This window comes from Muntiacus reevesi, chromosome 3, assembly GCF_963930625.1.
Source record: "Muntiacus reevesi chromosome 3, mMunRee1.1, whole genome shotgun sequence".
Classification (NCBI taxonomy): Eukaryota; Metazoa; Chordata; class Mammalia; order Artiodactyla; family Cervidae; genus Muntiacus; species Muntiacus reevesi.
Window position 1 is genome coordinate 209,540,982 of NC_089251.1, and position 20,854 is coordinate 209,561,835.

General features: G+C 44.7%; 1 protein-coding gene across 5 annotated transcripts in view; it reads left to right on the forward strand.

The window, feature by feature from the left end:
* MGAT5 (alpha-1,6-mannosylglycoprotein 6-beta-N-acetylglucosaminyltransferase) overlaps positions 1-20,854 on the forward strand; it is a 394,309-nt gene that overhangs the window by 89,115 nt on the left and 284,340 nt on the right. Inside the window, exon 3 of one of the 5 annotated variants that reach the window (XM_065927827.1) lies at positions 6,030-6,076. The exons of the other annotated variants lie outside the window; for them this stretch is intronic. The gene's annotated coding sequence lies outside the window, so the exon portion shown is untranslated. The remainder of the gene's footprint in view (positions 1-6,029; positions 6,077-20,854) is intronic. 5 annotated transcript variants of the gene reach the window in all.

The window sequence follows — 20,854 nt, forward strand, 5'->3', positions numbered from 1 at the left end:
CATTTTTAAATTTTTTATGTATTTCTAATGAGAGGATAATTGTTTTACAGTGTTGTGTTGGTTTCTGCTGCCCATGAGCATGAGTCAGCCGTAAGCACACATGGACCCCCTCCTTCTTGGTCCTCCCCCATCCCCCCAGCATCCCACCCTCTAGGTCGTCCCAGAGCGCCGGGCTGGGCTCCTGTGGCATGCAGCGGCTTCCCACTGGTTATCTGTTCTACAGATGGTAGTGTCTATGTGTCAGTGCTGCTGTCTCCATCTGTCCCACTTTCTTCTTCCCCTGCTGTGTCCACAACTCTGCTCTCTGTGCCGTGTCTCTACTCCTGCCCTGCAGATGGGCTCATTGGTAACATTTTTCTAGATTCCATGTGTATGTGTTAATATATGATATTTGTTTTTCTCTTTCTGACTTCCTTCACTCTGTTTGACAGCTTCTAGGTTCATCCATCCACCGCCCAGAAAGTCATTGAATATATCTGGGCGTCTAGAGTGAATGGTCTTGAAGGTCCCTCCAGTTTTAAAATGCTGTGAGCTTAAGAATTACCTGCTTTATTTTTCAGAAACTCCAGGATAAAAGGCTTCAATGATCCTTACAGAATTTGAAGTAACTTTTCCCTCAGGTTTATCATTTTAGGTAGGTCCCCTCAGGGTCCTGTTTTATATTCTGAATGTGGTGTGATTTGAGAGTCAAATTTTCTCATTGCCGATATTGTTCTTCAACCTTTAGTTAGACATTTGCTTAGTCCCCAAGTCATGTTGTAAGCAAGTCACAAAAGTGGAAATTTCTACTGAGCATAGACTTGGTCCAGATTTGCCTTGTACTTGGGAATTGTGATCCATGACCTATTCTTGGTGTTTGTGAAAATACTGCTCCTTATCTTTGAAAAGAGAGAACTTAGGCTGTTATTTCCGATGCTCAAGTGCTAGCATGGAATGTGTATATACTTTTTTTCCTTCAGATCTTTAGGTAAAAACAAATCTATATACTATCTAATGGGACTTTTAAAAACATTATTTAATGTGTGTATGTTTTTGAGTCAATGTAGGATCTGCTTTCAAAGCGAAAGGATCATTGAAAAAAAATATGGCCACTCAGACTTCTTATTGTGCTACCTGTTTTTCTAGTTGGTGCAAAATTGTCTTTCCATTAAGTACAGCTTTTAATAAATGATAGTTGTTGCTCATAAGTGCCATGGATCTTTAACTCCACCATGATCCTTTAAAATCTGAGTTGCCTACCTTAAGAGACTAAGGTATAATATTGAATAATTTAAGGGAAATACTTGTGGTTATTTGATTTACATGGAAATTTCCTTAAGGCATATGCTCTGCTTTTGAATTTTCAACAATTTTGAAATTATTTTCAAGATAGCCTTAACACAATTAATTCAACACGTTTATTCATTAGTTCCCCAGATATTTAATTCATTCATACCATGCTAGGTACTGACATGCATGGGGTTGGCGATGGCGATGGGGTTACAAAGACGAGCCAGCTGTTCTTGATATCAAGCACCCAACAGCCTTGAGGATTAACAGGCATGTTTACCACAATATGCTCCAATCCATTTTTTAAAAAGTCCTCTAAGCCCTTAGGAATGGGGACATTTCTGCATTTGAAATTGGCACTGATATGGAGGAATTTCCAGGTCAGGAAGGGCCTTTCAGGTAGGCGGAACACCATTAGCGTTGGAGAAGTGATAGTAGACTTGTTTCAGAAATGGTGAATAGTTTACATAGTAATTACTGTTAGAAAATTCACTTCAGAAGGTAGATTGAGACATTAGTTGGGTAGAAGATGAAAGGTTTTCTTTTTTTTTTTCAGGTGTGTCTAGCACGTAAAAAGTTTGATGTTGGGGATTAAAGGGAGATTTCTGAGTCTCCTGACCTTAACTAGCTATCCTTTGTTGCTGAAGATGGTAATGTCTGTCTGAGGAGGAAAAGGGAGTATGAAGGGATCATTTTCTGAGCAGTAGTTTTTGTGTTCCATGTAGGAAAGAAAGCCCTTGTATTAGAATACATGAGGAGCTGCTTTAACGCAAAACAGTAGTGACTTAAACAACCCAGAGTTTCCATTCAGTTCAGTCTGTCGTGTCCAGCTCTTTGCGAACCCATGGACTGCAGCATACCAGGCTTCCCTGTCCATCACCAACTCCTGGAACTTGCTCAAACTCATGTCCATTGAATCAGTGATGCCATTCAACCATCTCATCCTCTATCGTACCCCCTCTTCCTGCCTTCAATCTTTCCCAGCATCAGGGTCTTTTTTTCCAGTGAGTCAGTTCTTCGTATCAGGTGGCCAAAGTATTGGAGTTTCAGTTTCAGCATCAGTCCTTCCAGTGAATATTCAGGACTGATTTCCTTTAGGATAGACTGGTTGGATCTCCTTGCAGTCCAAAGGACTCTCAAGAATCTTCTCCAGCACCGCAGTTCAAAGGCATCAGTTCTTTGCTAAGCTTTCTTTATAGTCCATCTCTCATATCCACACATGACTAGAAAAATCACAGCTTTGACTAAACAGACCTTTTTTGGCAAAGTAATGTCCCTGCTTTTTAATATGCTGTTTAGGTTGGTCATAGCTTTTCTTCCAAGGAGCAAGCGTCTTTTAATTTCATGGCTGCAGTCACCATCTGCAGTGATTTTTACTCAAGCTGGCTAGAACAGCACTTCTCTTATGCTAAAGGGCCTGAACTCCTTCCACTGGGCTGCATCTCCAGGGCTTCTCTCTGTCATTTGGCCCTGGTAGCTCAGTGGTAAAGAATTGGCTTGCAATGCAAGAAACATGGTTTCAATCCCTGGGTAGGGAAAGATCCCCTGGAGAAGAAAATGGCAACCCACCCCAGTATTCTTGCCTGGAAAATCCCATGGACAGAGGAGCCTGATGGGCTACAGTCCATGGGGGTCACAAAGAGTCAGACAACTTAGCGACTAAACAAGAACAAGGGAGGATAGAGTGTGGGAGGAAGGGCAAGGGGAGTTAGTGTCCCAGAAGTTGCACACATTTCTTCTCCTCTTACCCTTGCCACCTGCTGCAGGAGATCCTGGTGCTCTGCTCAGTTTCTGAGTCTTTGGAATGAGTGGAGAATGGTTGGGGGTGAACATTTGCAGTCCATCATAGCCCTATTGAGACCTTGTCCTCTGCAGCTGAAACTGTTGATAACTACAAATAAAAGGTTCTTTAACCCCTGAGTCATCAAGAAGGCTAGCCACAGCCTACTTTCTTCGAGTGAAAAATGAAACAGGCCTTACCCTCTCCGTCTGCCTCTTCCAACTCCCTGAGCCTTCTAGTTGACTTCCAGCTGCCCTCTGTGACCTTCACCATTATGGGCAATACAAGTGCCAAGGCAGACATGCACATATCTTGCTCTGAAGATTTCTAGCATTCTGACCCAGCGTTCTTCAGAACTGCCAAGCTATTGGCAGCAATGCCCAGGAAGTGTTCAGGAGTACTCCCTTTGCTCCAGAGTCCAGCTGGATGGAAAGCTGAGCTGTCTTGGGCCATCTGGACTCCCTCCAAAGTGGCTGAGTTAATGAGATCTTGTGGGCATTTTGGTCCAAAGCTGCCTATAGACTTTGAGGTTACATGGTGTGGGTGAGCACAGTCAGCTCACCCTTGCCGTGTTTCCTATAGCAGCTGCTCCCAAACCTGCCTTGTGATCACATGAAGGAGAGGTTGGTTAAATTTGTGGGTTCTTGCGATCCACCACAGTAGACCAGCTCTAGCAGGTTCTCAGGCTGATGCCCAGAAATGGACATTTAAGCAACACCGCCTCTGTGTGGACTTAACAATGGGCCAGGTTTGGGACCCATTGCTTTGTAACCTTTCCCATAACTACTTACAACTCTCGTGAACTGCATCTCATTTCCCCTTCTACTGAGGGGTTTGTATTACAGCTTAACTGGTAAGTGCAAAGTGCTGGTCTGTCTCTGATGCTCAGTAAGTTTTCAAGAGACAAAAGTTTATTTTCTGAATGAATGATACTTGTGTGCAGCTCCCAGGCTCCCTTGAAATGTATTCTTATGGCATATTAAGTTGTCTTAAAACATTTTGGTTAACAGAAGGTAAAAATGAACACACCAGGAAATGTTGCATGTGTACCATTTCAGGGAAATTAAATACTTTCAGATCTTCCAAAATTGGTGATAGATTGGAAAGTAAACATTAAACTCCGTTCTGGAGGTTTTAGACTGTGCCAGTGTTTCGTTAGGGAAATCTTTTGCACGTAATTTGGCTAGAATCTTAGAGAAGCAAATTCCCTTCCTTTCTTAACTACACTTCTTTGCCCCCCATCCTCCGCCTTCCACAGGAAGACAGTATGTTTTCCTGCTTGCTCGTAGGACTCAGAAGGTTGTGTATCTCATGAGACAAAATCTGGTGGGATGGGACTGAATTCTTGGAGGGAGTCAGGGTCAAGTGGCTGAAGCTGTGGGACCAGCTTTGACATAAAGCCACTTTTCCTCTGTTTCTGATGGAAGCTGGCATTTCAGGGCTGGCTGCAGCTGTCTTTTGTTTGCATGCTCTGTTTTCTTTTTCTAAAAACAGTAGCCTGTACCTCTTTGTTCCATTCACTTTGTGGGGACTGGAGGATTAAACCTCTGTTGAGAGAAACATGATGACTTTTACGCCATTCTGCACACTGGCCTAACAACTCTTTCATGTCTTTATTCTGTGATTTTTTTTCCCCAACTGTTTGATCATTCAGATATTCATTCTGTGATTTTGTTCCCTTAGTCATTCAGGATTTTCTTAGGGTTTACCTGGACTCCTTTGCTTTTTTATTCTCCTCCCTTACTATTTGAACTTTAAACTTTGGAAAGGTGACCCAGAAAATCCTCTGCTTAGGAAATGGCTCTGCATAATGGCTGATATCCATTGTTGCTCATTGGCCCTGCTGGTTTAAGGGAGGCTGGTGTTGATTGGGGTACCTACTGCGTGATGCTTTTGTTGAAATGGAGCAGATAGCAGAATTGAACATTCTTGCCCACAAGGAACTTCTGTAGTCTGGCAAAGATAACATTTCATGCATCATTAAAGCGGTTGACTAGAAGTGTGTTTCTGGGATACCTGAGAGTTTGTTTTCTCTGTCTTAGGTAAACTTCTCTGAAACGAAGAGTTGATTATGTAAGACTTTGCACATAGCTATTAGCCTTTTATTTGGACAAAGATGATTGTTTTAGCTGATCCTCTGGCCCTCTTCCCTCCTCCGCCAATAAGGGCTGAGAAAGTCACAATTCGGGGAAAGTGTTCCAGAAATATGTGGGTGACTGACCTTGATAAGGACACTGTTAATAGTCATGCCTGAAGGATTTCAACAGATTTTCTGCCAAGGGAGTGTAGCTTTCAGCCTGAATGCTTCAGACAGGGCTGTTTGGAGGTCCCCTGACATCGGCTTCCTTTGTGAGTCCTTCTGGAAATTTCTCTCGTCTTTGCGGCGTTGCTGCCTTCTCAGGGACACAGCTGTTGCCCCTGGACCAGGGCCGTCCTTGCCAATTAGCAATGCCACTGGTCTCCCTCTCTTTTCTATTTTGCCTCTCTTTGACCTTCCCTCTCTAATTGTAATCAGATAAACCCAATTTGGTACAGGTCAAGTGTCCTTCAATGTCATCTCTGTTGACCATTAGCCCTTGTCCATTTATTTATTCATGAGGGAATAGTTAAGCACTTACCATGCAGTAGGCCTTGTTCTCATTGCCAAAGATGGGGGCAGGGAGTGAGGAGTGGGATGACATGAGGGTGGGGAGGTGGCTGATCGAGATAGTCTGCATATAGCCAGGGTAAGGAGCTGCGAATTTTCCCTGCAGTGTAATGGGCATCATTGGAATAAGGAAGACGGGCCCTACTAAGGAAGTCTGTGCCAACAACCTCACATTTCCGTCAGGGCCAATAGGCTGAGTTCCCTACTTGTATGTGGGCATTGAGATGCACGTGCCAGGTTATATACTTGATATCCTTCCTAGAAGTGACATGCCATGCCATTCTCCATTCCTTGATAACTCCATCCTAACAAGGGCTTCATCTGCCACTGCAGAAGCTGTACTTGGTGATCATCTTGACTCGTGGAGCTGCCGTGGGAAGGTGAGTTCAGGCCAATCCCTGACTGCCTATCTGTCCCTGTGTTGGCATATTAGCTGATGCTCCTTCTTGACTCTGGAATCTGGAGGGAGAGAAAAAAGAAGTTGAATAAAGAAGTTCCTGGAGCAGATTGTGGGTCTCCACATTCTGGGAGCTGTGGCCGGCTTTCTCAACCGTCCTTTCCTTTTCTGTCCCCATCTGGGGCTGTGCCTAGAGTTTTCTATCTCCTCCTCTTCTGTTCCTGTCAGTTATCACTAGGGCTCATAAAGACTTTAAAGGTCATGTGTGATATAGGATAATAAAATGCATAGTCATGGACTTTATGTCACGTCAGTGCCTAGGTGTTCCACAAGGTACTTTGGAATTTGAACACACAAATAATGGATTTATTCTTCAGTTTGGGGGAGCTTATCTGTTGTACTTATTTGTTCAATTACTTTTATTTAAGACCTGCTTTGTGCCTGATCTTACTCCTGGTGCTGTTTCTGAAAAATGGAAAGGATGTGGTCTTTGCTGTCTTGAGTCCTCTCTGACATAGTTGGGCAGGTGCATCTGTGAATCAGTAGGTACAGTGAAGTCTTAAATGATCATGTAAAGGCAGGACCAGGGGTCAGTGGGGGCACAAAGATGTGTCTTTTGGGGGGCACCAAAGAGGGACTTGTCCGCTCTTCTGCGATGATGGAATAGCGTATGGGAAGAAGATTCCTCTCTTAGGTTTTGGCCACGAGCAGCAAATTATTTTCCCCTCTCTCCTGTTTTCATATCCTTCTACGTTAGGGAACCAACTATTAGGAAAGATGAGGTGATGGGGAGGGAGGGGGGAAGAGCAGGCAGTCCAGTGCCCTTTTGAATCCTCCGGAGGCCCTCGGAAAAGAAGTCGCCATCTTCTGCTGTGTCTAGTCAACCTGTGACAGCTCCAGTCAGGGTGAAACAATTTCTCTGATTTGTCTTCGGCTCCTTCTCTGCCCTCGCCTTCAGGGTGACCTGTGCTTGTCAGATCCCCCAGAGCGGGTGTTACTGTCTAGTGAGGTAACAGCTGCACGATGCTAATGAGGAAGGAGAATGGTGGCCTTGGTGGCCGCTGGGCGCCAGCATCTTTATCTGCCTGACACGGTGCTCAGAAGGCCGCGCTCCTTGTGCCAAGTGCCTGCTGCTGCTGGTTTTTTTTTTTTTTTTTTTTTCTTTTTATTAATATGAGAACAGTGACTACTCACCATCCCTCTCAGAAGCTGCCAATGAGTTCTCAGGCTTAAAGGACTCTGTGCTAATATGTTGCTTCTTGTCCATCATGCAAGCTGCCAGGGTTTGGTGCTATTGCTAGGTTAATCATTTTCCTTTCTATGATACAGTAGTTGACTGATACTAATGAATACATGCAACTGGTCACATAGCATTATTATTATTGTTGCTATTGTGTTGTTATTGAATAACTTTGAAACCATCCAACCCAAGGACTTGGACTTGCCAGGAACTCATATCTCTCTGTTCCTCTTTCTCCCATCCCCTGCCTCCTGCCCCAGCATCCTCGTGCCAGAATTGTATGTTTATTGTTTTTTCACACAGCTTGTCTACCTTGTGGCTGGCCCAGGGCTCAGTTCCTGGATGGAGGTGCTGCTGTAGGTATCTGCTTTGGCTGCCAGTTCCCAGGGCCCTGCTCACTGTTTTTTTCTTTTCTGTATGTGGGTAAGTGGATGGCTGGGCAGTGTCCTTTGGGACCTCCCCTCCTTGTGACACTGGCAGCAACATCTCAGAGTACCTTTTAGCCAGAATCTTTTTTAGTTAAATTTTAATCTATAAGGCCCATTGTCTCCTCCTATAACAGCTATTTTGTCCTGTTCTCTTTGCCATGTGTAGTGCAAGTCACAGATGATAGAACTTAGCAGCACACATAATTGGAGGGAAAAAAATCAGTGCAACTTCCTAACTAATGTGAAAAAGAAATGAAAGTAGTGCATCCTCAAATAGGTATTTCATTATCTAAATGCTTGGACCCAACTAATGAGTTGAGATGACATTGTCAGATCCCTGTAGGTACTGGTGATATCACCAATAAATCTAACAACCCTAAGTACCTGGTTGATTGGGTGACTCATATTCCAGGAGTGGTTTTGTCATCAGTGATACGATTTTTTTTTTTTTAATTACATGCTTAGTAGCTTGTGGTAAAGTTGAGAGAAAGCAAAGTAAGTCTTGGTTCATTGTACATAGCAGTTGTGTTCTGCAAAAATTTAGAAGATGTTGAAACTGTGCAAGGAGTTGTTTGTCCCCATCTGGGCTCCTACCCAGTGCGTCTTAATCTCCACAGCAGATCAGACTCCCCTGCGGTACTTGTTTATAATGCAGATTTCTAGGCTCTAACCCAGATGGTTCTGCAGGTCTGGGGGTGGGGCCCTGGAGAGTGTAAAGGCGAAAGTATTTGTTGCTCAGTCATGTTCTTCCTACTCTTTACAACCCCATGGACTGTAGTTTGCCAGGCTCCTCTGCCCGTGGAATTCTCTAGGCAAGAATACAAGAGTGTGTTGCCATTCCCTTCTCCAAGGGTTTCTCCCCACTGAGGGATCAAACCCATCTCCTGCATTGCAGGTGGATTCTTTCCTGTCTGACATGCCAGGGAAGCCCCAGGGCCTTGGAATCTACATTTTTAAGGAGTATGCCTCATCATCGCAGGGCAGTTATTAGTCCCAGGACAAGCTTTGAGACAAGTTGTTTGAAACTCAGTCTTTATTTGCCTTAAGCATTCCCTGAAGAAAGTCCTGGGGATAGGAACACTCAGAGCCTACTTGTTTTAATATGTTACGAACTCCTCCTCTTTCAAGCACAGGAGGAATGGTCTGATATTTGGTGAGTCCTGAAAGGTATATTTCTAGGTCTATGATTTTTCTAAATTCATTTTATTGAAGTATAGTTGATTTACAAAGTGTTTGTGTTAATTTTGTTAATTGTGTTAATTTCTTGTTGTTGTTTTTCATTTGCTCAGTTGTGTCTGACTCTTTGCAACCCCTTGGACTGCAGCACACAAGGCTCCTCTGTCCTCTACTGTCTCCCAGAGTTTGATCAAATTCATGTCCATTGAGTCACTGATGCTGTTTTACCATCTCATCCTCTGTGGTACAGCAAAGTGATTTTATATATATATACAGAGAGAGATAGATATATCTGTCTATACACACACACACACATACATTCTTTTTCATATTCTTTTCCATATGGTTTATCACAGGATGTTGAATATAGTTCCCTGTGTTATATAGCTCCTTGATTCTTGCATTGAAAAAAATGCATTTCCAAGAAGTGATGTAGACATTTTAAAGCCTGGGAGTTTTCAGGGTCCATGAGACATTAAAAGTAAGAGTGGTGTTCTGAAAGAAAGCAGGGCTGGTCTGGCCTTTTCTCAGCTCTTCGCTTCTAGTGACCGTCGGTACATCACTCCACCGCTTCGGAGTCACCCTAGGACTCTCGAGGGCCCTAGGTACATTGAGTTTAACAGATCCCTTCCTCTGTGAAAATACTGAAAATTTTAATGATTGCATTAATTTTAATGCATTGCATATATTTTAATGATTTCATTCAGGGTAAACTCTATTCACTTTTTCCTTCTTATTAAAGAACAAAACAAAACATGAAAGCGTTTTCATGGCCCCTAAAAGCTTCACAGGCCCTCGATACCATACATGTCATGCCTCCTGGATAAACTGTCCTTACGCCATCATGAACATCTTTTCCTTCTCCTGAAAAGGGAGGTTTTAGTTCCCTTGCAGGCATGTTGTAGGCATTAGCTCTGATTTGAGCAAAAGCTTCTAGCGCGTTTACTACCTAGCACAAATTGGAGTTGTTGTACGTTGGCCAAGAGGAAGCCTTCCACCAAAGAGCGAGCCTTTGTACAGGCATTTAAGGAAGAATCAGACGTGTCCTTGCACTGCTTAATTTTTCTTAATGAATCACGTTGTTTACACAGAGATTCGTTTCTCTCCTAATCTTCATTCTCATTTCACATGTCCTCGTGATTCCCACCATCTGCTGAGTTTGACACCCCTCCCACCCTTTTGGGAGGATCCTGTGGTCACGTACTCATCTTTTCAGGGAGGATGAATGGAGATGCATTTGGTCCCACTACTGTTGGGAGGATTTCTTCATCTCATTACTAGAACTCCTAGTTCTGCCTGGGTGCTCTGGTTCTATATTCAGGCCAGGGACATGGTCTCCCAGGAAGAGGAATTGAGAGATGTAAGAGAAAGCTTTGTTGTTAGCAAGTATAGTGACCCACTGAGCTCTATGAAGAAGCAGAAACAATGTAAAGTGAAAGGTTAGGAAGCCAGCTAGCTGGTAGAAAGTAGAGAATGGGACACAATGTAGGAAGGCAGAGGAGCCGGGAAAGGGGATGCGAAATGTTGTGTGGGAGGGGGCTCTTGGTGCCTTTCCTGTTGGAACCCAGGAAATCATTCTTCCTCAAAGAGACTGGATAAATTGGGAGTTTGGGATTAACATACACATTACTATTAATGTGTATAAATTAGATAATCAACAGGACCTACTTTGTAGCACAGGAGACTATATTCAGTATCTTGTAATAACCTATAATGGAAAAGAATCTGTAAAAGAATAGATCTATATATATAAAGCTGAATCACTTTGCTGTACATCTGAAACAAAGATAGCATTGTGAGTCTTTTATACTTCAATTTAAAGAAAAGGGAAAATAGTGTAAAAAAAAATAAAGCTAAAAGAGACTAAGATGGTTTGATATTACCCTTGGATTGTAAGGGCTTCTGTGATGGCTCAGCTGATAAAGAATCCACTCGCAATGTGCGAGACCGGGGTTCGATCCCTGGGTTGGGAAGATCCCCTGGAGAAGGGAAAGACTACCCACTCCAGTATTCTGGTCTGGAGAACTCCATGGACTGTATAGTCCATGGGGTCACAAAGAGTCGGACACGACTGGATTGTAAAACCCTTAGCAAGCTTGTGACCAAGTATTTCTTGTGTCCCCAAGACATGCCAGGTACTGGGGAGACCGTGGTAAAGAGTCCTGCCCTCTGTGAGCAGGCATTCCCCCAGAAGGGCACCCCACTGTATCCACAGACAGTGAAGACCTATTCAGGTACTCTGTTCCGAAGAGAACAGAGTAGGGTAGGAGAGAAATGGGTGACTGAAGGGTCTTTTTCTCTGTGCTCAGGTCTTAAACTTTTGAGGTGAGGCCTCAGCGTGGAAGAGGACAGTCATGAGAAGATCTGGAGGATGGGTCAGGTTGGGGGCAGCAGGCACCCAGGCTCGGAGGTGGGATAAACCTTTCATGTTCCAGATGAGGACAGAGGCTAGTGTGTGTGCATGTGAGCAGAGGGGCAGAGAGGCTGCAGGCTAGGCAGTGGCCAGATTGCCTCAGGATCAAGGTCAAGTGTGAATTTGTGTGTAGCCCGAAGCCAGTTTCACAGTGCGGGGTGGATTGGATTTCTAATTTAGAAAGATGACCAACGGCCCCAAGGAGGTTGGAGGGTCAGCTTGGAGGCAATGGTGCCTGGGGCAGGAGGACCAGCTGGTAGCCAATAGCTGTAGTCTGAATGGGCCTACCTTGGGTGACTCAGATGGTAAAGAATCCACCTGCAATGCAGGGGACCCTTGTTTGATCCCCTGGTGGGGAAGATCCCCTGGAGGAGGAAATGGCAGCTCATTCCAGTATTCTTGCCGGGAAAATCGCATGGACAGAGAAGCCTGGCAGGCTACAGTTCATGGGGTCACAAAGAGTCAGACACCACTGAGCAACTGACAGACACACACAGTCAGATTGGGATGTGGGGGGGAGCTTGGACTGGATTGAAAAATAATTCAGCCTTGGGAAAAATATTGGAGACAGAGCTGGTAGACTTGCTGATGAATTAAATATGAGGGGCAAGAAGGAATGGAGAGATCGTGAATGTGAAAGCTGTGGGTTTCATCAGAGCTCTCGGTGGATGGCGGTGGCATTTATGAAGCCGATGGGTGCTTCTGTGTGCAACTAGCAGCTCTGTTTGGGGACCGGCAAATTGGGGAGATTCTAAACATTTAAGTGGAGGAGGCATTTGGACGTTTGGAACTGGAACTCTCTCAGGCAAGGGTCAAGGCTGGGTACATGGATCTGAGGTTGTGAACAGGGTACACTCACTGAGGGAGAGAACCCAGAGAGGACAGGGCTGGAGACAGAACCTATGGGTGTGCCAGCATGGTGAATCCTGGGATAGGATCCGCCCGGGAATTGCTGTAGTGTCCTAAAGGCTGATCAGTGAGAAGGCGCAATTCTGCAAACAGAAACCCCTGCAGAGATGACAGACATTTAGCAGTGTAACCTTTCCTGAGAAAGAACAGTGATGAATGGGTGCTTGAAAGTGTGATGTTCCGGCCCTGCAAGGATAGGAAAGCTATCAGAAGAGGCTGTTCCTAATTGAGGGATACAGTCCTTCAAGGTCTTATATTATCTTATATTTGTGGTAAGGATTATTGGCTTTGTGAGCAAAACCCGTTGACATTTGTGGATGGAGCCTACTCATTATATGATAGAGGAATTCCTGGAAATGAATGGCAGTTCTTTTCTCGCCCCTAAGCTTTGCGTTATGAATTACCATAAAGTTTATTTAAGAACCTTGCAGTAGCTGAAAGGAAAGAGAGAAGGGTGATTTCTGAAGCTTCTGTTGGCCACGTGCTGTGGAATCTTAATAGTCTTTCACATCTGGTGGGGTGAGAGGGGTGTCATCTTTAGATGCAAAGCTCCCCCCCAGCCCAGGATGTGACTAGTAGGGATGGGCTAGCTCCTTTCCCTCATCCAGGCTGTCTCCTCATCTGTAGCCCACATTTGAGAGATAGGAGCTTATTAGTTTCCTATTATTGCTACTGTAACAAGTGACCATACTTGGTGACCTAAAACAGCACACATTTATCTTAAGGTTCGGAGGTCAGAAGTCTGCAGTGGGTCTGTGGTAGGCTGAATAATGCCCTCCACACATTGTAGGCTCTGACTCTTAGACCTTATAAACAGTACCTTATATGGAAAGACTCTGATGCTGGGAAGGATTGAAGGCAAAAGGAGAAGAGGGTGGTAGAGGATGAGATGGTTGGGTAGCATCCCTGAGTCAATGGACATGAACCTGGGTGAACTCCAGGCGATGGTAAGGGACAGGGAGGCACGGTGTGCTGCAGTCCATAGGGTCGCAGAGTTGGACACGACTTAGTGACTGAACAATAACAAATACGGAAAGAGACAGAGACTTTGCAGATACAAGCTAAGCATCTCAACATGGGCACGTTATCCTGGATTATTAAGATGGGCCTTAAATGCCATCACAAATACCCTTATCACAGAGAGTCAGGAGAACATGACCCAGAGACAGGAGAGGAGAAGGCAGAGTGTGTGGGGGCAGAGCTTGGCCTGATGCAGCCACAAGCCAAGGGGCGCTTGCAGTCCCCAGAAGCTGGAGGAGCTGGGCAACAAATTCTCTCTTAGGCCTCTGGGTGGCGGGTGGGGGTGGGGGCAAGTAGGGCCCTCCTGACACCCTGGTTTCCTCCTAATGAAATGTTTTTAGGACTTCGGGACTGTAGAAGTTTGAAAGAATAGATCTCTGTTGTTTTAAGCCACTGGGTTTGTGGTCATTTGTTACAGCAGCGATAGGAGGCTAATACAAAGCCTCTCTGGACTAAATTCATGGCTAGGAGGGCTGCGTTCTTTTCTGGAGGGTCTGGGGGAGAATGCTGACTTGCCTTTTCCAGCTTCTGGAGTCTGCCTGCCATCCTTACTGGTGGCCTTCTTCCATCTTAAAAATCTGTCTGTCCTGATGCTTGTTAGACATTGACTCTTGTGACTTTGACAGAGTCCACATGTAAGGTCCCTTATGGACCCGCTTGCATAATCCAGTCTCGTCTTCTCAGTATCATCCTGTTGGCAACCTTAATTCCAGATACAACTTTGTGTTTTCTTTTTAACTGAAGTATAGTTGACCTAAAATATTACTTTCAGATGCACAGCATAGTGAGTCAATATTTTTTATAGATTATGTACCATCCAGAGTTGTTATCATGTTATTGATTACACTCCCTGTGCTGTACATTACATCCTGTGACTTTTATAACTGGTAGCTTGTACCTCTGCATCCCCTTCCCCTAAGTCACCCATCCCCACCCTGCACGCTTCGTGGGCAGCTTTAATTCCGCTTGGCCATGTAAGGCAACATATTCACAGGTTCTGGGGATTAGGACAGGGGCATTTTTTAGGGGGCAGGCAGACATTCTCTGTTTATTATGGATGGTGGGCAGTTACTTAACACATTATTGACTGGAGATTTATTCACGCCACAGGAATTTGTTTCTGCAGAAATCTGCCAGTCAATAATGTGTCAACAATAGTATATAAGGTGAAAAAAAAGGTCTTCTCTGGGAAACCTAACTTGCCCACCTGGTGTTATTCTCCTCTTCCAATCTCTGAGCCAATCAGGCTTTCGTGTTTCAGCCTTCAAGCTTGCTTTCTCAAGGCACATGACAAACCCCAGGATGAGACTGACAGGTTAAAACAAGATAGTTGCTCAACCAGAGATGCTGGTCATTTGCTTCTGCTCAGCTCAGAAGTGGTCTTGAGAGTCTAACGATGAATGACCTTGGAGCGTTCTCTCTTCCTGGGAATCTTGGGCATGGTTGTCACTGAGATCAGATTCCAGGCCTCACCGGTATGTGTTGTTGGGGCGCCACCATCTACTGTCCCTCGCCCACCACCAAGCAGACCTCGGGAGGTCATTGCCTACAAGCTTGGCAGGATGACTTGCCACAGCTCCGGGAGCTTCTACGGAGGTTTAAGCTTTCAGTCTATTACCCTTTCGGTGTATGTGTCAAAACTATATTGGTCCATGAGACTCAGGTGGACAGAAGCCACACCTTAATTGAAGGCAAAAAGCCCTTGTGTTCTCTTTTAGAAGATTTTGCACTTGTCATCCTGCCCTGACCCTGTCAGCTCCGCTGCTGTCCTTCTTCTAGCAATGGCTGCCCAGGGAAGGAATGTGGAGGATCCCCAAGGACACAGGCAGCCGTAGAACCACAGCTCTTTGAATCTTGGCAGGACTTTTTTCTTTTAAAGCAGATCAGTATTTTCCAAACTTCATGCATAGTTTTTGCCATTTTCCTATTGCTACTTGTATTAGTTACTTAACATATTTTTCTTCAAATTTATTCTTGTTTTAATAAGAATGTATTATTTATATATAATTTATCATGCATTTTAATTTGGTCTTATCCTAATTCCTAATTGACAACATTTACAAAGGTACAAGTTTGGTGTGTGTGCGGGTTGAAATAATTACTGCACAACTAGAATCAAAGCTGTGTTTGGCTATTGTGTGTACTCTCAGAGTGCACCTGTACGACATCTGGGAACAAACCTGTATGAGACTATGCTGACTGCCCCGGGGGGTTGGTGCTCTAGGGAGATGGAGTCATCAGCCAGACTTCTGTTAGCTTTAGCAGCTAAGAGGATGGCTGGTTAGCTATTTAGAAGCATTGCAAATAGAATTCCTGTCCACCAGGATGTGGACAAGCTGATATCCCCAGCAAGCAGGAGAGTTTAGTTACCAACACTAGTATTTACAATATAGATAACAGAAATGTGTATCCTGCTCCCCCCCCCCCCCCAAAAAAAAAACCACAACACACCTTCATCTTTATCCTACTGGGAGTAAAAGTTGTGGAAAAAGTTACATTACTTTTATATGGAATGACTATGAAAATAGGGTCAAAACAGGGCCCTCACCAGACCATGAAACTCAATATTCAAGTGAAGCAAAAATGTAATAAACAAAACTCTGTTTGACCTTTCTCAATTGGGCTTTAAACTTTTTAAAACTTTCTGTGTGATAGTCTTTGTTTTAATAAAACTTGGTCTTACTTTCAGCCTCTGGGGAAAGCAGAAGAGTTAAATAATAAAGAGAACCACTAGGGAGAGACCCCTGGGTTGTGATGGGGTCAGGTATTCCCAGGGCCTTGAGAGCAGGGTTGCTGGGTGGTCTCTGCTCTGTCAGCATGAGGGCCGTGTGCATGGAAAGACCAAGGCCTGTCCTGAAATTGTGTGTCTCCAGCAGGCCCTTGCCTTCCTCTTTCTCTTGCTTTTAGGGGGTCAGGGGAGTTGTATATGGGGTTGGCTTCTTTGTCCCACATAAAACCCCTTGAAATGATCACCTTGCTTCCTGGCCGCCTCTTGTCCAGCTTTGAGAGAATGTAGAATCAGAGTTCTCTGGAAATTTGGAGCATCTCCAACTTCCCTCCCCCAAACGAAGGTTTTATTTTACAAGGAAAATTGTGGGGAAAACTTAAATTTCCCTGCTTCTTGCGTTCTGTCCACCTCTCCGCCCACATCATCTTCTCATTCTTCTTCACAAATACTCCTTTCATTATTCAGTTGTGCTGTGTTGAACCAGGGCGAGGGAGGATGTCCGTAAGACCTTGAGACTCCAAAGGGAGCGGTGTGGGTAAATGAACCAGCTTGAGTGCTGGGCCTCACTGGGCGAGGGAGGCTGATTTGCTGCAGTCAGCGCAGGTGCAAAATGTTTGACTTGTCTTCTCTTTGACATTGAGATAGGTTTTGTTCTTTGGAGGAGCCCTGTATGGACGAGCCTTTTGAATATTTGCACTTTATTTTCAGAGGGCCTTTGCTGCTGACTTGTGTAAAAGCATCCCTTTGCTTATACCCTGTCAACTCCTTTTCCTAGAGGAAAGAAAAGGAGGCAAGTGACAGGTGAGCAGCAAATTGAGCTCTTGGGTTGAAATTGCAGATCCAGATGGTGAGGTGCCATTTTGTCTAATCAGAGATTGGATTGGCTTTGGAAACATCAGACGCTTCTGGATAGTGAGACTTGGGCCTCTGTCCTTAGGCATCTTGCATTCTAAGATGAAGAGGGTCAGTTCCTCTGGTTCTAGCAGGATCCTAAACCCCAGCCACCTCCCCCTGTGATTCCTATCCACCTCATGAAGGAATGGATGAGGAGGGCAACATTATAATCTTCAAGAATTAGAACTGCGAAGGAACCTGAGCCAGCATTCTGTCCAAACTTATTAACACGTTTAGGCAAGTGGGGTAAAGGCGTTTGCCCTAGGCCACGCAGCCAGCTAGTGCCTGAGCCAGCTGGTTCCCGGAGCAGCAGTCAGCAAGAGCCTTAGCTCCACCTACTGGCCAGCCAGCATTGGCTAGTCCCTGAGGCAGGCAGGGCCTTACCCAGGAAAGCGCCACCCTTGATTTTATTTTTAGCTTCTTAATTGGCTATATTATATATATATATATATATATATATATATATATATAATATATATATACATGCATGAAAGTGCCTATGACACGTGTACAGCCCGATGGATTTGCACAAAGTGCACACACCTACCCAACTGCCCAGGTAGACGAACGGAACATCACCAGCAATTCAGAACCAGCTTGTCTCACCGCTCCTGGTCACTCACTACCCATACAGCTCTCCTGACCTCACCAGTAAGGACTGCTTTGGTCTGCTTCTGTGTGCTCTATGTGAACGAACTCATGCGGTGTGTGCCGTTTTAGGCTTTTTGCATGTTGTGCTGTGAAATTCATACCATCGTGTGCATTTGTAGACCATCCATTCTCATTGCTATAGAGTCTTCCATTGTGTGACTATGCTGCCATTGATTGGTCCATCCTACCACAGATGAGCGTTTGGATAATTCCCAGTTTGGGGCTCTTCTCAATAGTGCCTCTGGAAGCACTCAAGTATATGGCTCTTGGTGGGCATAGGCCACACTGCACATTGACTGTATACTTAGAAGGGGAGTTTCTGGGTCACACGGAGTATGCATGCTCAGCTATATGAGAACACTGCCTGTTTCTGTAAATAGTGGTACCAGCTTGTGCCTTGACCAGTGTGTGAGAGCTGACCTCCTCGTGTCCTCAGTACACTATTTCCTGTCCATTTCACTTTAGCCATTCTGGCGGGTGTGTAGTGGTATTATGTTGTGGTTTTAATCTCATCCTTTGTATTTGATTCCAAAGGACTTGGTTATGTGCTTTTGTTTGGTGCTTATAATGGACTTTGTAATCCTTACTATTTTTAGATGGCGACCTTAGGCAAGCATAATTTTTTAAGTTTCCGAAGAGGCTGATGTTTTCTAACAGACCCCACCATCTCCCAGCTGTTCTGTAGGGGAGAAGCGTGTGAAGTTGGTGTCTTGTACTGAATAACCATTCTGTTCACTGTATGGTTGGTTGCAGTGAGATCAGCAAAAATAAGGAACAAGATCTAAGTCAGGCTGGCTTAATTTGGTCTAGTTGACTTGATTAGTACCCACCATAGGCATTTACAATCCAGAGGAGTCAGTGGGCAGAAGATGGAGAAGTCTGAATCTTGTTCAAATTCAGGTCTGGTGAGATCAAACTCGATTTTCAGGTTTTGAGTGGGAAATTCCCCTGTTGTCATGAATACACTTTCAGGATGGAAGGATTCCAAAGAAGAAAAATGAAGATGAAGTAGCTCAAAACCCCTGACAACCTGAAAGCTCATTGTAGTATTGCTTCCTAGAATGGAGTTCAAGTTTTTCTGTTTGTCGAGGCAATTGCATGATCTAAAGAATGCACCGTGGCGATCCTGAGGGGGAATTAAAGATTCACTAGGAAACAATGTTGGTACATGAAGCATGTTAGAGACTCAGGTCTCCTTATGTAAGCGGGTTATCTGAGTCATTCTCCGGCTCTTTTCCTGAGAGTTTCACACCAGTAGAGGAAGGTGATTAATGAAGACAGATTTGGCATCGTTTTTTATGCTGCTCTTTTTGCTGTGACTGTTTTTATCTAGGGGCCAGCTCAGGTGCTCTGGGAATGAGGGAGGTGGGAGTGGGGGAGTGAGGTCTCCAGAGTGGGAGACATGATCCATCTTGTGCTTGACAGTTGAGGGCCAGCTGAATAGATCGGATCCCTCGCCTGGACATGTCGGGAGTCTTGCTTAGCATAAAGATGTGTTTGCCAGAAAATAAAGTCACTATGGACTTGGCAGAATACTGACTTCAGTAGGATAATAAGATGCTGCTTGCTAGGACCCCAGTGGCGTGTTTGCTTGCTAGTTGTTCTGTGGATTGTTCAGAAGGTTGTCATGATCCTTTTTAGTAAGAATAGTGCCCTTGGAGGTTGGTGGGAGTCTCAGGGTCCCCACGTTGATCATACCCATTGTGATGTTGGGTAAAAGTTGAATAAATACCTGTGTTTTGGGAATCTGACTTTCAGGACATTACACTCCTACTATTATTCCCAATGTGACATTATATTGGGCAGAAGGGGCTAAGTATGGCCTGAAGGAGTCTGAGTGTGTATATGTTTGTGTGTGTAGGGTAGCACCTGTGTTTTTGTAGCTGAAAGGAGGGAAAGTAGACATTTGTGAGCACCTATAGGTGCTTGGGACTCTGCCCAGCCTTTGAATTTTCATGTATCAACTTATTCAACCTCATGTCTTCTCCACTTTGTATGTGTGAAACTAAGGCTTGCAGGCCTGGAGGATTTGCTGGACTAGAGTCCCTGGAAAAGTGTAAGGGAAAGTGGGTGTGGGTACCTAAAAACTGAACCGAAAGCTACTTTCCAGAGGAAAGGCATCATGGAGAGACACGGCATGTGCCATCAGTGTGTTAGGGGAAGCACACTGGCTGAAACCGCCCTCCCTGGCCAGGCCCTTTAGTAACCGTTCCCATGAGTTGTTTCGGGACAGAAGGTCCTGGTAAGGAGTACGGAACCAATAAGCCACCACCAACTGGAAGAGTTCGGGAAAGGTCGAAAAGATACACCGCGTGTCCGTCCGCTTCCCAGAATCCCTCTCGCTAGTGCCTCCCCCTTCCTACAACAAAAGCAGCAGCCACCCTCCACAAGGGCCTTCATGAAACTTCTTTATCTCAGAAGTGGGGTTGAGATTAGAGGCTTTCTACAGCACCAGAGGGACAACCACCATGGTGGGGGTGGGGGGTGGTCACCAGGCTTTCTCAGTTTAGACGGCAGGCCCTACTGGGCTCACCACCTGCGGTAAATGTCTGACTTTTATAGCCCGAAGGAGTAAGGAATGGGCCCTTGTCTAGCCTCCTGTTGAGAGAAGTAGGTCTCTTAGGTCAATCAGACTGGAGTTCCCCAGGGGCAGAAGCCATGTCTTTGGTTTCCTCAGTGCCAAGTACAAATAAGCAATATGTTGATTGAGGGGTGGAAAACATGGAACGTTGAAGGGAAAAAAAAATGAATTATAACTTGGAAAAATGTTTTTATGCCTTGCCCTTTCTCAAAAGGATTTGACATCATCACCGGAAATGGTGGTTTAGATGCACTGGGAGCTGGTTTCCAGGCAGTTGATGTGAGTGGAGAGGGTGGGTAAGACAGGTGTGAATACCTGCTGGCTCTGACTATTATTGCTGGCTTCTAGGAGGCACAATAGGAAGTAGGTTCTTTCCTCTTCTGCTCTTTTCTTTCCTCAAGAAAGCTGATCACAATGCAGAGAGGTTAGTGTTACAGATGAGGGTAATGATGAATCCACACCTAACTTCAAGTCAATCCCTTGTAAAATTCAGAAACACTCTGTTCAAATCCCTTACAACAGTGTTTCTCTCTAGATGTGAGTGTGATTGTAAAGACTGACATGAAATCAGTCTTTTTAAAAAATATATATATAATGTTAGTAAACATCTAAGTGCTCATGAATAAAACTCTCATTCTTTCAAACAAACAAACAAAAAATACCTAACAGATCATGAGATAACTTCCTAAGATGGGCCCACAATCTGCTCAGTAATGTGGGT